Consider the following 20,535-nt stretch of genomic DNA (forward strand, 5'->3'; position numbering starts at 1 on the left):
CAAATTCAGCCACCTCTAAATATGTAAGATAGTCTGAATGAGAAGGAACAATTCTGACTTTGTATTACTTTTTAGTGGTAGTGTTTTCTCATAATCCCATGCCTTTTTCCTGTCCTGCTATTCTTCAAGGTTTCCTAATGAGAATTAGAGAACAGGCATATTTAACAATCTGTATTTGCAGGTTGTAAACAAGAAAATGAAGACTAATAGTTTCTCTCCTGCTAATTTGATTTTCTACAGCTCCTCTCCTACCAGCTTAGGCAAAGGACTTAGTTACTATTTCCAGCAGATGGGGCCAAGGAAAAGACAATCATCTGTGATGTCATGCTTCCCCCAAATAGGCCAGCTGCCTCGGTTAGAGACTTCCCCAAAGTAAGAAATGAGAAGTGATCATGAACCGAATGAGGAAAAAATGCAATTTCCTTTATTCTAGAAAAACAGTACTCAGTGGCTGGTTCACAATGCTACAGTAAAACATTTTCATACATTTCTCCTGCACATGTGGAGAGTTATAAGGTATGCACTTAGAAGTAGAAATGCTGATTTGATTTCCAAAGTGGTGGTGATAGAAGGAGGCTTCTGGAAACGGGGTTGTGCTGAGTTGACAGAAAGATAAAGGATTCAGTCCTTAACTGGTAATATGTGACTGGCTCTCTAAGCTGAAATATAACCCAAAAAGAACTTCTTCTGGTATAATTCCAGGTCCCAGGGCTAGTTAATGGTACAAATAGTTATTTATATACAACTATACAGGAACGTATTTCCCAGGACCCCTCTTATCATTGACATCTCATGAAATCAGCCCTGCAAAAGAACTAACATTCTGAGAACATACAACACGTAACTTTAAATGAGGAAATTTCCTTTTCTCATGCAAAAGCATGAAAGTTGGTTTGAATTGACATGGACTTCTGTAAAGGCGAGGGCCTGTGATTTCAGGAAGCATGTATCTCTTTTGAAACTCTAGTGTGTCCTTGGACATTGCTGCATAAAGGCCAAACTGCCAAAGTCTAGTCCTTCTCCTCTGAGTAAAATCTTTTAGTTGTAGGTCAGTAGCTGGTCTTTGTTCTCCTCAGTGCCTGTTGCAAAACACCGCAATTTTCATTCTAAACCCCAACAGTATTAAGAAGACAAGTTGAGTTAAAATAATGCCTGTAATTTAACAAGTATTCTGTCCCTAATAAAAAGCTAGTTAGTCACAGCTTCCTTCAAATCCCTCTCCCCCAGATTTTTCTCCTGAAAGGAGATACTAGACAGCATTTTAGGGAAAACAAACTTTTGTCAATTGCTAAGGATAAGGTAATAAATAAAAGGGTTAAAAATAGATGTCAATCGCTAAGGATAAGGTAATAAAAGGGTTGAAAATAGATGTCAATCGCTAAGGATAAGGTAATAAAAGGGTTGAAAATAGCATTTTAAGCATCATGTTTTTTCTTTAAATTCCCTGAGTTTGAACAGATTCTTAACTTCATTTTTTTAACTGCCCTGAAAATAGTTTGTCTCTAGTTGACTCTTGTTCAGGGCAATGTTATATCTTCTTAATCTAGTAGAGTCACAAATTTAAGTCATCATCCTGAGCAAGTAATTGAAATGGTACAATCTTCTCACTCAAAAAATATAAAAAATAAAAAATAAAAAATCCAGGAATGAATCATCCTTAAAACTCTCCCAACTTGCAGTCTAGTTTCATGGGTGAAAACTTTGGGAGACCAGTTTGGGAAGCAACCAGAGCCTGGTAGTTTCATACACTTGATCTTATCACCTTCTCACAACAACACTTAAAAGTAACTAGGATTAAAAAAATAAACTTGTTATTTAATATGGTAATAAAGTGTTTTTATGTGGAAAAATAAATAAATTAAATAAAATAAAGTATACCTCAGTAAACCTGAAAACAAAAAAGTAACTAGGATTATTGCCATTGTATTATATTGCTATTTTTTAAAATGCAGACACAAAGAGAATGTAATAGTTAACATCTATTAATTGGACACTTAGTTGGGTCAGGCACTGGGTTAGTGACTTTATCTCCATTTTCTTACTTAATTCACAAAAACAAAACAAAACAAAACAAAACTACAAGCTAGGTTTTCTTATTGGCTTCATTTTTTCACAGACAGTGAGTCTAAGGGGCCCATCTTGCTAACCAATATCAGGACAAGAACTGGAATTTTGGGCTGACTCCAAAGCCCTCGTTCTCATTTCTCTCCCAGATGTAACCCATCAAATTCTTCAAAGCCTGAGATCTTCCTTTCTTTCGATTAACTGCCACACTAGCAGCATTTTTTTTACGTGTATCTATACAGGCGAACACTGTGCTAATATTTAATTATAGGTTTATACTGACGTTGGATGCAAGTATAAGCTAGCATCATTTTGAATAATAGTAGAAGAGTCAGGAGCTCTGAAAGTAATGTTCAGGATTGGGTAAAGCAGATATTTTTGTCACATTTCAGTGAGAAAATTAATTCATATGCCACCAGCCATTTGCAGAAATGCAACAGGAAATGAAAAACTTAACTACTTTAAATAATGTGGTCTGTAATACAAATTATTGCACTGTGAATTGGTTTCCTTCTGCTGTAGAACTGATCATTTGGATTATATAGACAAGTGGTGTAAGACATTACTAAAATTATCCTTGAATCCTAGCTTTGAGATCTATATAAAACACTAGGCAGTTTGCCTGAGAATACATAGAAAACACTTTTTTAAAGGATTGGGATGGGTTATTTTCCCTTCTGTAAAATATTAGCCTTTGAAATGAACTCAGCTGATCTGCTAAATAACATTTGCAAATTGTTGTGTTTTAATAAAGTGACAGACTGAGAGAGAAGCCACACTAGACCTGCTTATGATTCTGGAGGTGTTACAGACCAGGAACATTATGCAATAATGCCTTTTAAAAGAAGGGAGCCACTTAGCTTTACACCTTGCCTGGCAACAAATGTAGCCACTTACTCCAAACTCGGGGGTAATTAGCATCTATGAAAATCCAGCATCTAAATCCCAAACCCCTGGTGCAATACATACTCAGTAAATTACAGTCTTTTACCTCTAGTATTTTCAACAATTCCATTTAAGTATGTGCATATATGAGTGTGTGGTGTTTTAGGAGGCCTGCTCTATAATGCTATGGAAAGATTTCATCACTATTAATCAGGTATGCAGTAAATGGGACACCTCATTTTTTCGATTTCTGGAAGGCTCAGAGCCTTTGCTGCTGCGGGCAGAAGGCAGACCCAAATGCGCTATGCTAGTGAAAAATCCCCGGCAAACATGGAACCCAGTGAAAAGTTGGGAGACACCACTTGCTGTCGCTACCACTGGCAATCATCACCACTATTACAGCTTTAATCAGGCAAGCCCAGGCTCATGCATTTGTTTATAAAGTTGCAGCAAAGCCTTATAAAGTAAGCCTGAAAGAACATGAAGTTTTAGTCTAATCTTGGATCAACAAGAAATTCTTATTTAAAAACCTTCATAGAAGTAGTCAAATTGGTGTTTTAAGAACTAAACAGAATTACATTGCTTTAACTTTTCTTTTGTTGCAATAGGAAAATAAATGCTTTAAAAATTAAAGTTAAAACACAGAGATCTTAAAATATGTTGGGGGAAAACCTATTTTACAGAAAATAAATTTGTCCCCTGGAATTGTAACTGGCCGTTGATTTCCGTGTTTCTGAGCGTGAAGGTGTACTGTCTCCTAGACAGAGCAGGGAAGACTTGGTACCCTTCTGAATGAAAGGGTTCCCTATTAGCTTTTCTCCTTCATTTCCTAAAGTGTTGTGATTTTTATTCCCTGGTGTTATGTTTTTAAAGGATTTTAAATCTTAAAACATAGAAATAGGTGTTGAAATTGAGAGCTGAAAGTCTCAACCAGTTGGGTATGATTTTTTAAAATAGGTAATACAGACCTCTAGTGGTTGAACAGTCTGAAAGCCTCTGCAAGAAGAGGAAATTGTGCATCAGGTGCTTGCATTTTAAAGAGGAAAAACTGTTGCTAGTTACAATTACAATGCAAAATTCACATAGTTCATACAAATCAAACAAAGGTAATACTGTGCAGCAAGGGAAGATGGGGCACTTTCCATCCTTTTAGGTGCTCTCAATTCTCCCAAAACAAGCAAGGACTCCTCCCATCAAAGTCCCAGCAAGAAGTCTGGATCTGTATTGGTTTTCCTCTGAAAGATTAACGTCCAATTCACTTGTTATATGAATGGAGCTGGCAGATATTTGCGTTATGTAAAAGTAGATTTTATTTTCCTTGGCACACAGTTTTGCCTCAATGAGACTCTCCTTCCTCTAAACTCCAAGGGCTCCCCGTGAAAATGCAAGAGCCTCTCACACAGCCACTGCTTGCCTGTCCTCTCCCAGGTTCTCTCCATGGGGACAGCCACACTCCACTGGACTGGGGCTCAGTGACTGGGGTGGTTCTCCATCTCTATGAGGGGCAAACTATTGGATCCATGCACAAGCTTCGGTGATTATTAAATGTCTCTCTAGACCAGCGCTTCTCAAACATGAATAGATACACAAACCACCTGCAGAATCTTGTTGACGTTCAGATTCTGACTCAGTAGGTGTGGAATGGGGCCTGAGATTGCTTTACTAGAAAGCTCCCAGGTGATGCTAATGCTGGCATCCAGGACCACAGCCGGGAGCGGCGAGGAGACGCTGTAACATCTCTAATTTTTTATTACACTTTGTGTTTCACTCATTTCTTCATCTTTCTCTTCTTTTTTACTTCAATGGCATCTCAAAATTTAATTTTTGACTTTATATAACTTTTAAAGTTCTCTTTCACTTGACTATGTACAAAAATCTCTGGGAACCTGGTATTGTAAAGTTGATCTTACATTTTTAAGAATGGATTCAGTGTCATCTGTTTAGTTTGGTGAGTTCATGGTGGTTGTGAGCACCTCTCTAGCACTTGAAGTAATTAGGCATTTGTAACCACAATTAAATACCTGATTAGCCATACTGGGAGAGTGGGTGAGATCAGGTTTTGTGCATGCTGAAAAACTACTAAGGGCCCAAGGTAATATCCACATCGTAAAATCAGGCAGAATAAAAAGCACAAGCTGAAACCCTTAAGAGTCAACAGATCAGAGTAAAATATGGGAAGAACATTTCTCAGACAAAATCCATCATCTAAATAAGTTCCTATCATGGCATGTTATCAAGCTTAATTTTGAAATCCATAATTTTAGAACTTATGTCATGGGCTAGTCTTGAAAAGCCTCTTGCAAACTTTTAACATCCAGTTTCAAATCAAAACTAGTATATTAACAGGCTGTAGCATGGAGGGAGTACATAAATTATCATCATTGCCCTGCATGAACAGTAATTCACAGATTTGGCTCAGACACGACTTAGATGAAATAATTAACTATGTATAGTACTTAACAGTATAAAAGTAATTAATCTAGCTGCCTCATACTGGTTTGGCCTAAATAAACATGTAATAAAAAAAAGCCATACGATTTTATTATTTTTTCACTCACGTTACTACTTTAGTAAGTTGGAATTTTAATATGGCAGAAGAAAGATATCTTTCCCATAAAAAAATAACACTTTCTTTTCAAATGTTAAAGTACAACTATAATCTGAATGAGTTCTGTTTATAATTGTGCACAGATGTTCTCAATTAATAGTATTATGCATTCTGCTTCACAGGAATTTGGTGAACATGATTATTTTAAATTATGGTGTAAATAAGAAAAAAATCGATTTTTTTAACCACAAGTCACATAGACTCTGTTGAGGTACTACAGTTGTGTGGCAGTGTAGCTTTGGCAAAATGTTTCAGATAAACTTGTTTTTTGCCCCATGGGTTCTGAGAGGAGACAAGTGGCCTTTGGCTTATAGGCCCTTCATCAGCAGGTCCACAAGGTAAAGGGCAGGGTCATTAGTTGGTATCTGGGCAAAAAAATAAGGCAAGTATCCCTGTTTGGGCAAGAGAAAAGAGCTCGGGTGATTTCTGTGAGGGAGAAAGAGGTGCACCCCATGCAGGTCTTTTTTTAAAGTCCACTCTCAACGTATGGCTGCTCCTTTGCCTAATCTTTTTTTTTTTTAATATTTATCTATTTATTTGGCTGCTCTGGGTCTTAGTTGCAGCACATGGGATCTTCATTGTGGCACATGGGATCTTTAGTTGCCGCATGTGAACTCTTAGCTGCAGCATGTGGGATCTAGTTCCCTGACCAGGGATAGAGCCCAGGTCCCCTGCATTGGGAGTGCAGAGTCTTAGCCACTGGACCACCAAGAAAGTCCCTCCTTTGCCTAATCTTGTAGACTATAACATGTTCTATATGACTCCATTGCCTAATCATTATATTATTATCCCTATTTCATAAATAGACAAAGAAGAGGAGGAAGCTAAGTAATTCTTCCAAAATTAAATAGCACACAAGATGTAGATCAAACTCAAACCCAGAGACTTCTACTTCCAGCCAAGATGGAGTGAGAGAGATTTACTGTCTTACCAAAAACAACTACTAAAATATTATATATATATATGAATATATACATAATATATATATGAATATATATGAATATATATATATATATATATATATATATGAAACAATGATTTTCAAGACAGTGGACACCAGGCAGCAAAGGACAGTAGTCTCTGAGGGATAGGAGACAAATGAAGTGAGCCCCAGATCACTGCCTGGAGAAAGTTCCAAGCCATGGCTCAGAAAGGATAATCCAGAAGGAGCTCCCAGGTCTCCCTGAGCTGAGGAGATGGAGCTGGGGGTCCAGAGAGGCAAGGAGCTAGAGTTCACAGAGCAGAGTACCAGACACTAGAGAGCTTAACAAAGAAAGAGCATGGAAATCTGAAAGGTGCCCCCTGTGTTTCAGTGCATGTGAGTGAGTAATCACCCAAAAGGATTAGAGGGCACACTCCGCAGAGATCATCCAGAGCCAGAAAACAGTTGTTGTTCCCACGAGCCAGAGGGGTAAAACTCATAATTCATGGAACATCAGGTAGCATATTCAGAAGGGTTTTGCCTCAAGAATAGGAAAAAATTAGACTAAATGCTTCTCTGGTCCCACCTAACAAAGCTTAAAAGCCAGATCTGAAGGAATCAAACTGTTTGCAAGTAATTTAACTGCTTCCCAGAACAAAGCTGGAGAATTTATATAGGAATACAAAAACATCCAGTATCCAACAAGGTGAAGTTCACAGTGTTTAGCCTCCATTCAAAAATTACCAGGCATGCAAAGAAGCAGGAAAATAAAATCCATAAAAAGAAAAAAATCAATTAATAGAAACAGACCTAGTAACGACACAGATGATAGAATTCGTTTACAAGGCCATTAGATGACTATAACTGTATTCCATATGTTCAAGAAGCTAGCGGAAAGTCTGAACATATTGAAGAGACATGGACACTATTCAGAAGTCTGAAATAGAATTTCTGGAGCTGAAAACTCAAAGCAAGACTTCAGACACTATGACCATGTTCCTTCCACTGCCCCCACCATATTCTTCCCTGGATCATGAGTTTGATCCCAGTGGCCTCCTGCTTACTACTTGCTTAATACTGAAATTCCCAGATGAATACTTCCTTTTAAGAGGGGTTTAGCATCTGAAGACAACAGACTTCCTGAAGGGCTCCACATGCGCCCTTTCCCATCCCACTTTGACTCCCCCGCCCCCGAGGCCCTCCTCTGGCTCGTGGGGCAGATGGCACCACTGTCCGTGGGCTGACACTCCACTCTGGCATATGGACTCCTCAGTAGAGTAGCTGCCAGCAGTCCTCAACGTGGCACCTTCTGAATTATAAGAAAGTTTACGTTATCAGACCGCCATGTTCCATCTCGATTTTCCATCTCACTTGAAAACTCTACAGTTTGAAACGGCATGAAATTTGTTCTCTTCACTCAACGTACAATTCAAATGGAAGTTAGTATTGATACTTTTGAAGCTCCCCACCCTTCCCATCCAAGGCACTATGTATAAAATCACGAACTGTGTTCTTCCAGCCAATGAAGCAATTAACCAAAATGTACATGTTGTTCTTTTACAAGATTCAAAATATGCTCATGAGAATTAAACTATTTTTCCAACCAAGCTAAAAAAAAATCAATTTACTTGTCTAGGAAGTTTTATTAGGGCTAGAATTCCAAGAAATGGATATGCCAGCCAAATATTACTGTTCATCAGAAATGCTCCATATTCATCCAGTATTAATCCTGTGTAATTCCCTCAGTCAATGTACCCACTTAACAGCAGATATATTCTATGTATTTTGTGTGTGTGTGTGTGTTCCTAAACCTGCAGTGAATGAATTTAGAAAAAAAGTATCAAAAACACAAACGTCGCCTTGCAACACAAATGTGTGGATAATTTCATGCTTGGAACATCACAGTTCACTTTAGAAACACTTTACTTGACAGTGAAGTTTTCAAGAATAAGTATTTTTCAGCACTTACTGAAAATATTTTAAAATCTCACCTCATCACCAGTTATATAACCAGGGCCATGCGGTCATTGTGGCTCTATGAAATGGCATCAGGCCCTTTCACTACTGATCATCTTTTGGGCACTGGATGATACTTTTTGAATAAATGTTAAAATAATGTGCAAGAACCAAATATCACAGATTGTGTGCTGTATTCACCCACATGGAGACATCACTGTAGTGAAATGCAACAACAGCTCTAGAAAACATTAACAGTATCTTTACCAAAATATAAAAAGGAAAAAGGAAAGATAAGTTGCTGGCAAGATCAAAGAAGCAGGGAGGTGCAGTCCCGGCTGCCATTCTGAGACAGTTCTCAGACTCTGCACCAGGCTGGTCTCATGAGAGCAGGGGTGGGTAATACCTCATCCCATCACATCTCTTTGTTTTCCCACTACCTGCTACTCCTTGGTCATGGATTATTGTTGAATGTGGAAATGGAATGGGGGATGTCTAACAACAACACACTTCAAGTATTTAGTGTATTATATAAAAACACTGGAATGGGGGTCTGCAGCATCTTGCTGGGGCTTGAAGTCTGTTTTCTTAATTGTAAAATTAGGTGGTTGGCCTGGATCCTGAGTTGTAAATTGGCAGCCCTTGGACCAAATTCGATCTGCAAAAGAATTCTGTTTACTTCCACGCAGTGTTGCTTTTTTTTCATTTGCTTTAGTTGAAAACGTTTCAAAATAGGATATTCCACGTAAAATTTGAAATTTCCAGCTTATCTTAAAAAATCGGCCTGTATCTTCCCCTGATCACCACTGGCACAATTGAGAATCCCCATCCCCACCTCCTCTGAGAAAGGGGAAGTGTCCACCACCATGCCCGCTTCACCCATCTCTGTTACTCCCAGCCCCTATAAGTATTTAAATATGTGAACCCTGAAGCATGTAATTTCTAGGGCCCATTCCAGCAGTAAAATGTTATGAATCTCTGACTCAAGTTGCCTCAATAAAAGCAAAAGACTGTAGAGAATAATATTTCAACTACATTCTAGGCTAACGTAGACTTTGTTTGGGTAGCCTGACAACCAAGACCCCATTTAGAATATCGTAATTGTGTATGTTTACAGGGACAAAGGGCATACATTATAGTTTGTAGGTCACCCACCCCACCCGGCGGGTATGGAATTTGATTGTATCGCGAATGTGCCCTTCCTACAGTCTCGTTGTGGCTTCTTATTTGTCTTTGGATGTAGAATATCTTTTTTGGTAGGTTCCAGTCTTTTTTGTCAATGGTTGTTCAGCAGTTTGTTGTGATCTTGGTGTTTTCGTGAGAAGAGGTGGGCTCAAGTCCTTCCTCTCCACCATCTTGTCTCCGCCTCCCCTGGTGTCTCTAAGGGCGTACATATATATTCCTGTATTTCTCTCAAGAAGAAAAGCAATAAATATGACCCCTAAATTTCCTTCTATAGCAGAAATTTCTGTGACTTCCTGATCTACACTGAGATAAAGCTACACTCCAAACCTAAATCGAAAGTCCATAGTTACAGAATGACTTTTTCTGTAAAGAGAACATCTTAATTTGTTGGTGTAACATGAACCATGTTATTTATCTAGAGAATGGCTTTTAAGCGGATCATTGGCATGCATATAACAATGCCTACTGAAACAGACTGATTCCTAAACATATTTTCTCTGGATTAGAACCTCTTCATATCCAAAATTATTAGCATGTTATGTTATTCTCACAAAGTTCTAATGAACTTCACAAATCTGCCTGCTCTATTCTGAGTACAAAAATATTTAGCCTAATTTGTTTTTCCATTATTTTATATAGTAATAAAGTCATATCAAAAATGTTACCAGAAATAATACAGTGTTTTATGATTATTAGAAAGTGAATCTCATGAAGTCATATTAAAAAACAACAATTACCACATGTTAAGTCAGATAATTCAAGGAAGAGACTTATATGAATACTAGGGGGGCTGTTGGCAAAGATATTTTTTTCTCTGAATCCTACGCTTTGAAGGAAATTTTTGCCATTTAATTAGTTTAGGTATGCTTCATCCACCAAAGGTCTATAGTATGGTATTTTTCCCCCTCCAGCTTAAAGTACTCTTAAAATCATCTGCACTTTAGGTGTTCATACTTTCACTTCTTTTAAAAATGGATCCTTCCTGGATCCTTTACATTGCTTTATGGGATTAACAACAAATTGTATCACCATACTGTATTGTGTTGACAGAGCTCTAACATCATTCCAATCTGTTTCTTGGCCATGTGTAATAATGTGACAACTTATACATATATATAAATTTATGGGGTAATTCACTTAGTATTTGGTGGGGACATATGAATATATATTGAAAATATATAAAATGATAGTAAAAATAGATAATATTTATTTAGTGTTTAATACATGGCAATCTTTTTTCCCCCATGTTGTATTTAACCCCTCATGTTAACAGCAAGTTTTTATCCTGTTTTAAAAGATAAGGACACTAAGGCTCAATGAGGATAAGTAAATTAGCCAGTTACAAGATTAGTCAGAGGTCGAGCCAGGATCTTACCTTTGTGACCGCAAAGCTTACGGTTTGTTTCCCATGATGCCTGCCAGCCACCAGGCTCTGCTAACGTTAATTAAATGAATGTTCCCTTTTAAAATTCTAAGTACTGAATATATGCCTCTTGATAAATAGATTAGCTTTCCACTTCAGCCATATATTAAACTTGTTTTTATGGTATATAGTCTGTTCACACTGAATGAGTATAATAAATTATCTTTTGAGGAAATTATTTTAAACACAGAATCTTACAACATTCTTACAAAGGCGAAGTAGAGGCTTTAGCATCTCGTTCCCGTTGGTCAGAGCAAGGTCCAATGAAGGTTTAATGATTTGCCTAAGGTCTCAATTTCTAGAATGGCAAAGAAAAAGCCGCCAAGTCCTCCACCCCCCAGTTCCAGACTACTGTTTGTTCTCAGTCTTTTTTTTCCCTCTGTTAAACCCTGCAATCAACTGATTTCTACTCTTCAACTTCTTAAATTATGTTGCTTTTTTACTCACCACTATTGGTTTTATATATTAAGATTCAGCATCAGCATTTACCATATCTTTTACTTCCTAATTCTGAGTGTTTCCATCTGATTGCTTATTTTTGAACCTTATGGGCTTTTTCTTTATTTCAGTTTTATCCCAATTATCCAGGAAAGGCTGCCTGAGTCTTTTGAAAGCTCTGATGTTCTCAATGAAAAGACCTTCTGAATGACCTTGTTTGTCTCCCATGGAGTTGCATATCACAACTTCAAATGCCCCACTCAAATGTTACCCATTTGGCATCAGTATACAGAAAAGGCTGTATCTGTGATAAGAAGTACAGCGGTGTTTTCCTAGTGAGAGAATAGAGTTCTCAATGGGGAAAAGGGGAAGTATAATTTCCTCAGATTTAGCTGGTATTTCAAACACAGTGGTGCTTTTCTTCTAGAACTAGTCAGTAAGAAATTTGTAGGGAAAATACCACAGGAACCAATAAACAATTAAAATTTTGGTCATAGAACTCTATTAATATTGGTCCTTTAGAAACCCTTTTTTTTTTTTTTTTTTCAGAAATGTTCTTCGGCTACAAAAACAACTACTCATTGCCCTTATGGATCAGTAAAGCAGTTGGGCAGAGGAGACAAGTAACAGAGACTCAAACTAAGTAACTGAAACTCTTTGGTTGACAAACTTGGAGAGATTATCAAACATTAAACTAGGTATGTTTATCCCTCTCTAACTAGGTATGTTTATCCCTCTCTTACTTTTCTCTACTTGGTTTAGTTCTCATTAGAGCCTTGATGACAGGCTACATTCAATGTGTTGATCCACGCAGAAAAAAAGCCTAATGTGAATGCAAAGATGAACTTACATTCAAATATTGTACAGTCAGTTCAGACATTAATGACTCAGATTGACACAGCAGTTGCCTATGGCAGTGATGCCACCAGAGGGCAGGGTTTGACTTCCGGACCTGGTGGCTGCCTTCCTCCAGAGGCAACCTTGGAGTTACTATAAGAGCCATCAGATCCTTAGAAGCCCTTATAATGAGTCTAAGCTCAAATTCTCTCTTCCATTGTTCTTGTACAGAATCCTAGAATTCTGGAAAATACTTAGAGAGGATAATTTCTAGAATGATCTGACAAAACAGATATTTAGTCAACTCACAATTTTAGAGCCCCTACTAAGTATTCAGCATGACCTTGAACATTTAAAGGCTACCTGACAGAATTTTATCTTTTGAGGGATCTATAGTTTCCCTGGGGAGATATGAATATAATACCACCAACAAAACAGAGTGTATAGTTAACTTATTCCACAAAAGATAAGAACTACAGGTTATCAAGAACTGAAAGGGGAAAAATCAAAGTCCAGACCAGAAAGATTTCTCAACAACAGTACCACTGACATCTTAGACTAGATAATTCTTTGCTGCTGCAGGGGTCTATCCTGTGCCTTGTAAGACGATTAGCAGTATCTTTGGTCTCTACCCACTAGACGCTAGTAAAACCCCCTCCTCCCTTTCCCCTTGTTATAGGAACCAAAAATGTCTCCAGACATTGCAAAATGTCCCTGAAGGGCAAAATTACCCAATTGAGAAGCGCTTAACCAGAGTATAAAGAGATGACCTTACCAAAAAAAAAAAAAAAAAAAAAAGAACTGAACCTTGAAACTTTAGAACGTCAGAAATGTAAGGACCTGCTCTCTAAGCCTCAGTTTCCTCATCTGAAGAGTGGGAATAATGGTGCCTTCCCTCATAGGTCTTGTATTAGTTGGCTAGGACTGCCATAACAAAATAACAATAGAAATTTATTTTCTCACAGTTCTGGAGGCTAGAAGTTCAAGATCAAGTTGCCAGCAGGGTTGGTTTCTGGTGAGACCTTTCTTTTTCACTCGAAGACAGCCACCTTCTCACTGTCTTCACATGGTTTTTCCTCTGTGCAAGCACATTCCTGGTGTGTCGTCCCCTAATAAGGCCACCAATCCTACTGGATTAGGGCCCCAACCCTGTGACCTCATTTAACCTTAATTACCTCTTTAAAGGCCCTATCTCCAAATATAGCCACATTGAGGATTTAGGCTTCAATGTATGAATTTGGGGTTGGGGGGGGACACAGTTCAGTTCATAACAGGGCTCTTACAGAGGTGACAGCGATTAGCACAATACTTGGCATATAGTAAGCATTCAATTAATCACAAATGTTCCTTTTGTTAATATTAAGCCACTATTATTATAAGTCCTCCATGTGAATCAGATACCAGCTGAAGCACAGAAGAGTATAAAACAATAAGTTTATAAGTGTGTCACTTGTGTGTCACTTTGTGCTGAAGTTATGCAGCTAAAAAGTTTAAATTGACATTTTCCCCATTGACGTAGCTAATTATTTCAAAGATGTTCTGGCTTCCTTTATGTGAAGGTCAAAGGGCAGTAGATCCTGCATCCCCAGCACCTGATGAGTAGTAAATGACCCAGAAATAAGCTTTTAAGTGCTTTGGGGAATTTCTTTGTGTAAAGAAATTCTGTGTAAATATTTTTTGAGAGTGAGGGTGATTAAGTTCACCCTCTTAATTTGATTTATAAGTTTCACCTATCTCACAAGAGATAAGAACAAAAATAAACTAGGGAGGAAAAGAAATAAACAGTTTTGAACAGTCGTGGTCTTTAGTTGGAACCAAAAAACCGTGGAGATTTTGAAATTGCAAAGGAACATGGGCCTTCCTCTGCCAAAAAACTTGTTTATAAAAACTAGAGAGTGTTAGATATTTCTACCACACTGGCTTATCATTTGAAATTTCTGCTGGCTCAAGTGAAAGCGTGCTGTCCGATATCCTACTGTGGGACTTCCTCCTTAACCACAGATGCTTTCCGATCAGAGGCTCGTGACTTTGAGGACCAGAACACAGTCGGCTTAGCCGGCCAGAAGAACAAGAGGAGAGGTTTCATATCTCATGAAAAAAAAGGAAGCACTAATGGGGGAAAAATGGAGTCAACGTTGACAGTTGCTTAGTTGAACTGTTTTATTGTTGGTAATAAAAGCAGGAATTGCTTGTTGAAAGTGAAGGTGAGAAAAGACAGAAATTGCTATGGCAAAGTTAAAAACAAGAGGAGATGGTGGTCTTGGTGTGGCACAGAATGTTTGAAAACATTCACCTTGTCCTTAAAGAGCTGCTGCTGTATGAGTAATGTGCCGCTTCACTGCATAACCCTTGTATGCAGAAATGCTATATTTCCCCTGTACAAACCAAGGGATGCATTTATTCTACATTTAGAGGAGAAACACAATCGAAGGCAAAGAGGTGCATTATCTTATGCAGCTCTCTTGGAAAGAGTTCATTTTTTTTGTCCTGCTCAGACTACACACAAATACTGGGAATATATTTTAATTTCAAATCTGATAGGTGACATCTGGTAACTCATTTATTGCTAATGAAGTTTTCACAGGAAGCAGCAGTCACTGGTGTCTCATCGTATTTTTCAGTTGGCAAAGTGTTGTTTACCTTTTATTGGCCCAGCATCCGTGCCTCTTATCACAGGATGATTAATTAGAGAACACAAGTAGCCCCACATAGAAATGAATGGAGAGGTAAATAATGGGAGATAGAATGGTCTAAACTTTTTTTTATTAAAATCAGTGGCGTAGTATCATTATAATTTATATTTTAAAATTATATAGGTATTCAAGAGCGTGATGACAGCTGGAAAAACTCTCTGGTCAAGAAGCTCATTAGCAGTGCCTTCAGGCCCCTCTCTGAGCCTTTCCACCTCTTTCTGGTCCTTTAGCTTCTTCTCCTTCCAGAATCACATGGAGTTTTCCAATCCTTCTTACCCATATTTGCTTGCAAGGGAAAAATTGGTCATTTACACCACAGTGGATTTTAATAACACTAACAAAAGTCTTAAAGCTACAGGATCTCATAGCATCTCCACATACATGATCTCATCTGATGTTCACAATGGTATTGTGAGCCAGACTGGACAGATATTTTTTTACTTCATCATTATCATGAACTTCGTTATCATTATTTTCCAGACGAATAAGATGAGTCATAGGTTTGGTGAAAAGCTAAAAACTTCATAGCTCATAAGAGGTAAATCGTGTACTTGATTCAGGTCTTTGGTTCCCAGCACCATGCTCTTCCACGACCTTAACTCTGGCTCTCACCTGAGTCAGTGTGTCTTCTCCTGCAGGTAGATCTTGGTTCTAATGGGGGTATAGATGTGAGTATCGTCCACCCCACCCCAGTTAAAGAAATTCCAGACATCTAGGAGTAGGTGCAAGGGTTATTTGACTAGATGACTCCTGTTCGGCTCCCCTTGGCTACTCCAGTCCTGAATGTTTAAAAGAAATACACAGTTTAATGTGTAATTCTCAAGCTGCATCTAGGAATTTGTCCTATTTCTTCAGGTTTTAATGCCTCAAAGGGGCCAAATGAAAACATTTTAGCTGATGGCACTTTGGTTGTTTGTTGTATTTGGTTTTGCCTATGAATCATGACGGGCACAGAGCACATAAGCAAGGGTTACCAACGAAGATGCCAGTAGGGCAGTGGTTTTTAAATGGTAGCGTGCATCAGAATCACCTGGAGGGCTCATTACAATTTTGTTGGACCTCACCCACAGGGCTTCTAATTCAGTAGGTCTGCGGTGAGGCCTAAGATGTGCATTCCCAGGGAATCCCCAGGCGATGGCGATGCTGCAGTTCCAGGGACCACACTTTCAGCACCTTTGCTAGAAGGGCTAGGTGGGTGACTTACGTGAGGGAAGCACGTACGCTGTGCTGTCCAGTTCAGCGGGCTGCCCCGAGAGGTGACTGAGCACTTGAAGTGTGGCTAGTTTCAACCCAGAGGTGCTGGCAACTAACTATACTCTGGCTTTTGAAGACTTGGTACAAAAAAAAAAAAAAAAAGTAAAATATCTCAATAATTGTTATATTGATTACATGTTGAAATGACAATATTTTGGGTATATTGGGTTAAATAAAATATATTACCAAAATTAATGTCACCTGTTCCTTTTTATTTTTTAATGTGGCTGCTAGAAAATGTTTAATTACATATGTGGCTCACATTATATTTCTTTTGAACAGCACTGACCTAAAGAATCAGAAAATAGAGAATGGTGGGGATTAGTGAACCACAGAGTATTCAAATCCCAAAAGCTATGAACACTTTGGGGGCCAAAGAAAATATATCTGTCAATCAGATTTAGCCTGAGGGTCCCATGTCGTACACAAACATTTGCTGCTACAGTGCAAATGTAGAAGCTATACAGTATCGTATCATTTTACCTTTCAACATTAATCAAGTACCCTGTTATAATTCTTGAAGTAAAAGCATTAGATTACAATAATCAAAAATATTTCTGCTGAATTTCTGAATGAAAAAATTCCATTAATCTTTTGAAGTTCTGAGTTTTCTTTCATGAAGTTCATTTCATTTATCCTTGCATTATAGAAAGCTTATGTTTTCAAAGTGCCTCCAGACCTTCCAAAGACCTCACTTTTTAACTTTAACAATCTATGAAATAGAGGTGAGAACAGGTATTGGTATTCCCATTCTAAATACTTTGTAATATTTAAGGGATAAGAGATTAAATTACCTATGTATGATTTTAGTGACAAAACAAGCCCTTGGACGGGACTCTATTCCAGCGCTTTCTCTGTCAAACCATTCTACCATCTCTCCATTTTTATGACATTTTAATGTAAAAAATAAAATGAAAAGTAGCATACAAAACTGTATTTGAAAAAAAATGTAACTCTGTGATAAAAATCAAATGGACATTACCCTTACAGAATTCATTTTCTTGGCACAAAAGTCCATTTAGCTCATCAAAACACTGACAATATAATACTCTGAAGTATTATTCTAAATAGTATATTACTGTGAGGTTCCTCTGCCCTCACCTCTATGTTTTATCTGGGCAACTGAACCACTTTGAGTATATGCTAAACTTTAAAAAGTTGTATTTTCCCCACAGAGAATCTGAGAATAGGTTCGTTTTGAATAAGTTATTTTAACAATAACATATTGTGCCACCTTTTTCATAGGATGATATAATCTTGACTCCCTCACTGCAGGGCATACTTTTAATTTTGACTTGCAGCCATGAATCAATCTGTCTTTACCCTTTCACCTGGAATTGCCAGTGAATAACACAAGGGATGCCTGAGAGGCTCATAGTCTTTGACCATAAATGGAGTGAAAACAGCTAGTCTAGATCGGGTCCAAACCTATAATCTTGACCTCATCAACCTGGAGTCACAACCAGCTATCCAAATGCTCTGCTGGGGTAACATGTCTTTGGGTTAATAGATGCTTAATCTAAAAAATGGGGCGGGGGGAACTCACTGTCACTAAAACATAATGATCTTAAGTAGAGTTTCTTTATTCATCTTCAGTAAAAGGTAAAATTCTTTTCATTTCATTGTTAATAAAAGAGAGTTTTTATATTTAATTACAGAATGTTATTAAATCATTGTGACACTAATAATATCTGTATCAATAGATAAACAAATAGCTGGCTGACTTAATGATTTATTGGGTAATTTCTACTTGTCGAGCCATTATTGTATACCTTTTGTATATCTACCTAATATATATCTTTTGTATATTGTATACAAAAGATGTATACCTATTCGGAAGAGAGATTATGAAATTTCAGTGTTTCAGGAGATTTTCTGAAGCATGTACCAGCTCCCTGACGATAGAGAAACCTAGAGAAGCTAAGTGACTGGTTCAAGGTCACCTTGCTAGTGAGTGGGAAAGCCAAAATTAGAACCCAAGTCTCCTTACACATTGTGCAGGACCAATTTGTAGACTATCTAGAACCCAAGTCTCCTTACACATTGTGCAGGACCAATTTGTAGACTATCATCCAAAGAATATTTCTGCTTCAGTTAGGACACTGGGTAATTTGGGGAAACATGTACAATATACTGAATATTTAATCCTTCTAGCTTCATTTAAAATTTATGGTTATCTGATTTGCATAACATTAAAAACTTTAATCTGAAATGAATTGCCATGTCATATGCCATATATGGTTATATGCCATAACCTCTAACATAAAACTCATAATACATATAAATTCTATAATATTATCATCATTTCTTAAGGGTATAAATTAATTAGTGCATCCTTTCCTTCCCAATAACTTTCCTCATACCCCTTAAAGTGGAATTTGAAATGAAATAAGCAGTGTCTGCTCCTGATTTAAAGTCTCAAAGAAGCAAATGTGGAGTGGCTTCACAGATGAAATCTGGGCTTTTGTTCACAAGTTGGATAAAGCAGCTGTTGTTGACTGAGATGCCCACCTAGGAGCTGCCTTTTTCATCTTTAGAAAAAGAAAAGCTTGTAAACAGTCTCCGAAAGCCATATATTAAAAATGAGGTTTCCTCCACCTTGATGGCCAAGATACTGATCTTTCGAAATGTGGTTATGATTCCCTCAGGGAGATTCTATGAGTCCATAAGTTTGAGAAAGTCGGAAGTAATAAAGGACAGGGGTTCATGTATATACAAGCTTTCTTCCAAGTTAGATGTTATTTTCCTTTTCTCCTAGTCTCTGGAACACTACTCTTTCTAAGCTCACTGGAAAACCTTCCATTGCCTTCCATATTTAACATAAGAAGAATATTTTCTTCTAACACCAGTGTGTCAAAGGACGATTATTAAGCACCTGATTAGACTTAATCACATATCTTTCATCCCTATCTTTCCTTTCTGAAATTAAAAAAAAAAAAAATCATACTACAGAAATAGCCAAGAGTTTAGGATAGACAAGAGTGGGAGGAAATACCATAGGAATGAAGAGAGTTGTTTGGGGAGCTTGGGATATTCATCACAACCGACTTGTTTAAACTATAATTTATGATAAATTGGAGCTTCTCGAGTGGAGAGAAATTTAATTGTAGTTTAATGTTATATTATTAGATATTAAAGTATTGAATAATTTCCAAGAAGCAAAAATTTAGGATGAACATTTTACTTTCCTTGAAATTTATACCCTAACTTGGAAGGAACTTCAGAATTTCCTTTCTTAAAGCTGAGTTCTTTAGGTTCTTGGGCTGTTTTGGACAAAGCAAAGGGGAGGACTGGTTGAGGATGACAGGATATTTAACCACCATCACCACAGTTGGTTACATATGGTATGAGCAGAAATAAAAAAGTAGCTTGCACTGTTTTCATTTCTTGTGAGGGCAGGCCATGGTGGATGATATTGACTTAGGAAGAGGGCCAGACACCACTACTTACCACTTAGACATACCACACTTGCATTCATTAAGTTTGAAGAGATTGAATCTTAAGTATGTAATTAGTATGGCATTAATAATTTTAATAAAATATCTTTTGTATTAAGAGAAAGATTCATCTGGGAATTGCAGAGGCAAACAAAATCAACAAAAGTATTTAACATAGAGAAGTTAGGCTGGGACTGCTGACCAAAAGCACTGCATTCTCCTGTGGATCTGACTTGAGAGTAATTCTGGTCACTTGCCTTATGATGCAGGCTCTTTGCCACGCTCCCTTCTTCATGGCTGCCAGGATTATCAGCCTGGAGGAGAGTGTCACCCAGAAAGGCCTGGATGCTTCATCAAAGGGCAGGATGGGGCAGGGAGAGCAAGAAGAGGGACAAGACTATATTTCAAAGCTTATTGGATCCAAGCAACTTAACTATTATCACCAAATAATGTGTAGGGCAACTTCCAGTCAAGATGAAGATAATGGATTAAGCAATCATGGATATTACCTTTTTTCTCTAAATACATAAAATATCACATTACAGCTCCGAATAAGAATTGAGACCACAGGGGCCAGAGAAGAACCAACACCAGATACACAGCTGAGATAAAGTTCTAATGACTTTATCAGAATGGAAGTAAAGACCATTAAGCTCATGTACTGAAGGCAACAGAAACTGGGTTTCCTGGTTAAAGCCAGGACTGGAAAATTACTGCCCATTGTGACCAAAGACTAAGATAACTTCTGTAGACCAGCAAAAATTTGAGAATGGGTAGAGGGCCTAATCTGCAGTATCTGCAAAGTAAGGGGTTGGAAACTAGGCTAAGAATCG

General features: G+C 37.7%; 1 protein-coding gene across 3 annotated transcripts in view; it reads left to right on the forward strand.

Moving 5' to 3' along the window:
* The window catches only part of AGTR1 (angiotensin II receptor type 1), a 44,087-nt gene that overhangs the window by 15,964 nt on the left and 7,588 nt on the right, over positions 1–20,535 (forward strand). For 2 of the 3 annotated variants that reach the window (XM_068546065.1, XM_068546066.1), the window contains exon 3: positions 12,031–12,179. The exons of the other annotated variant lie outside the window; for it this stretch is intronic. The gene's annotated coding sequence lies outside the window, so the exon portion shown is untranslated. The remainder of the gene's footprint in view (positions 1–12,030; positions 12,180–20,535) is intronic. 3 annotated transcript variants of the gene reach the window in all.

This window comes from Eschrichtius robustus, chromosome 6, assembly GCF_028021215.1.
Source record: "Eschrichtius robustus isolate mEscRob2 chromosome 6, mEscRob2.pri, whole genome shotgun sequence".
In the NCBI taxonomy this organism is placed as follows: domain Eukaryota; kingdom Metazoa; phylum Chordata; class Mammalia; order Artiodactyla; family Eschrichtiidae; genus Eschrichtius; species Eschrichtius robustus.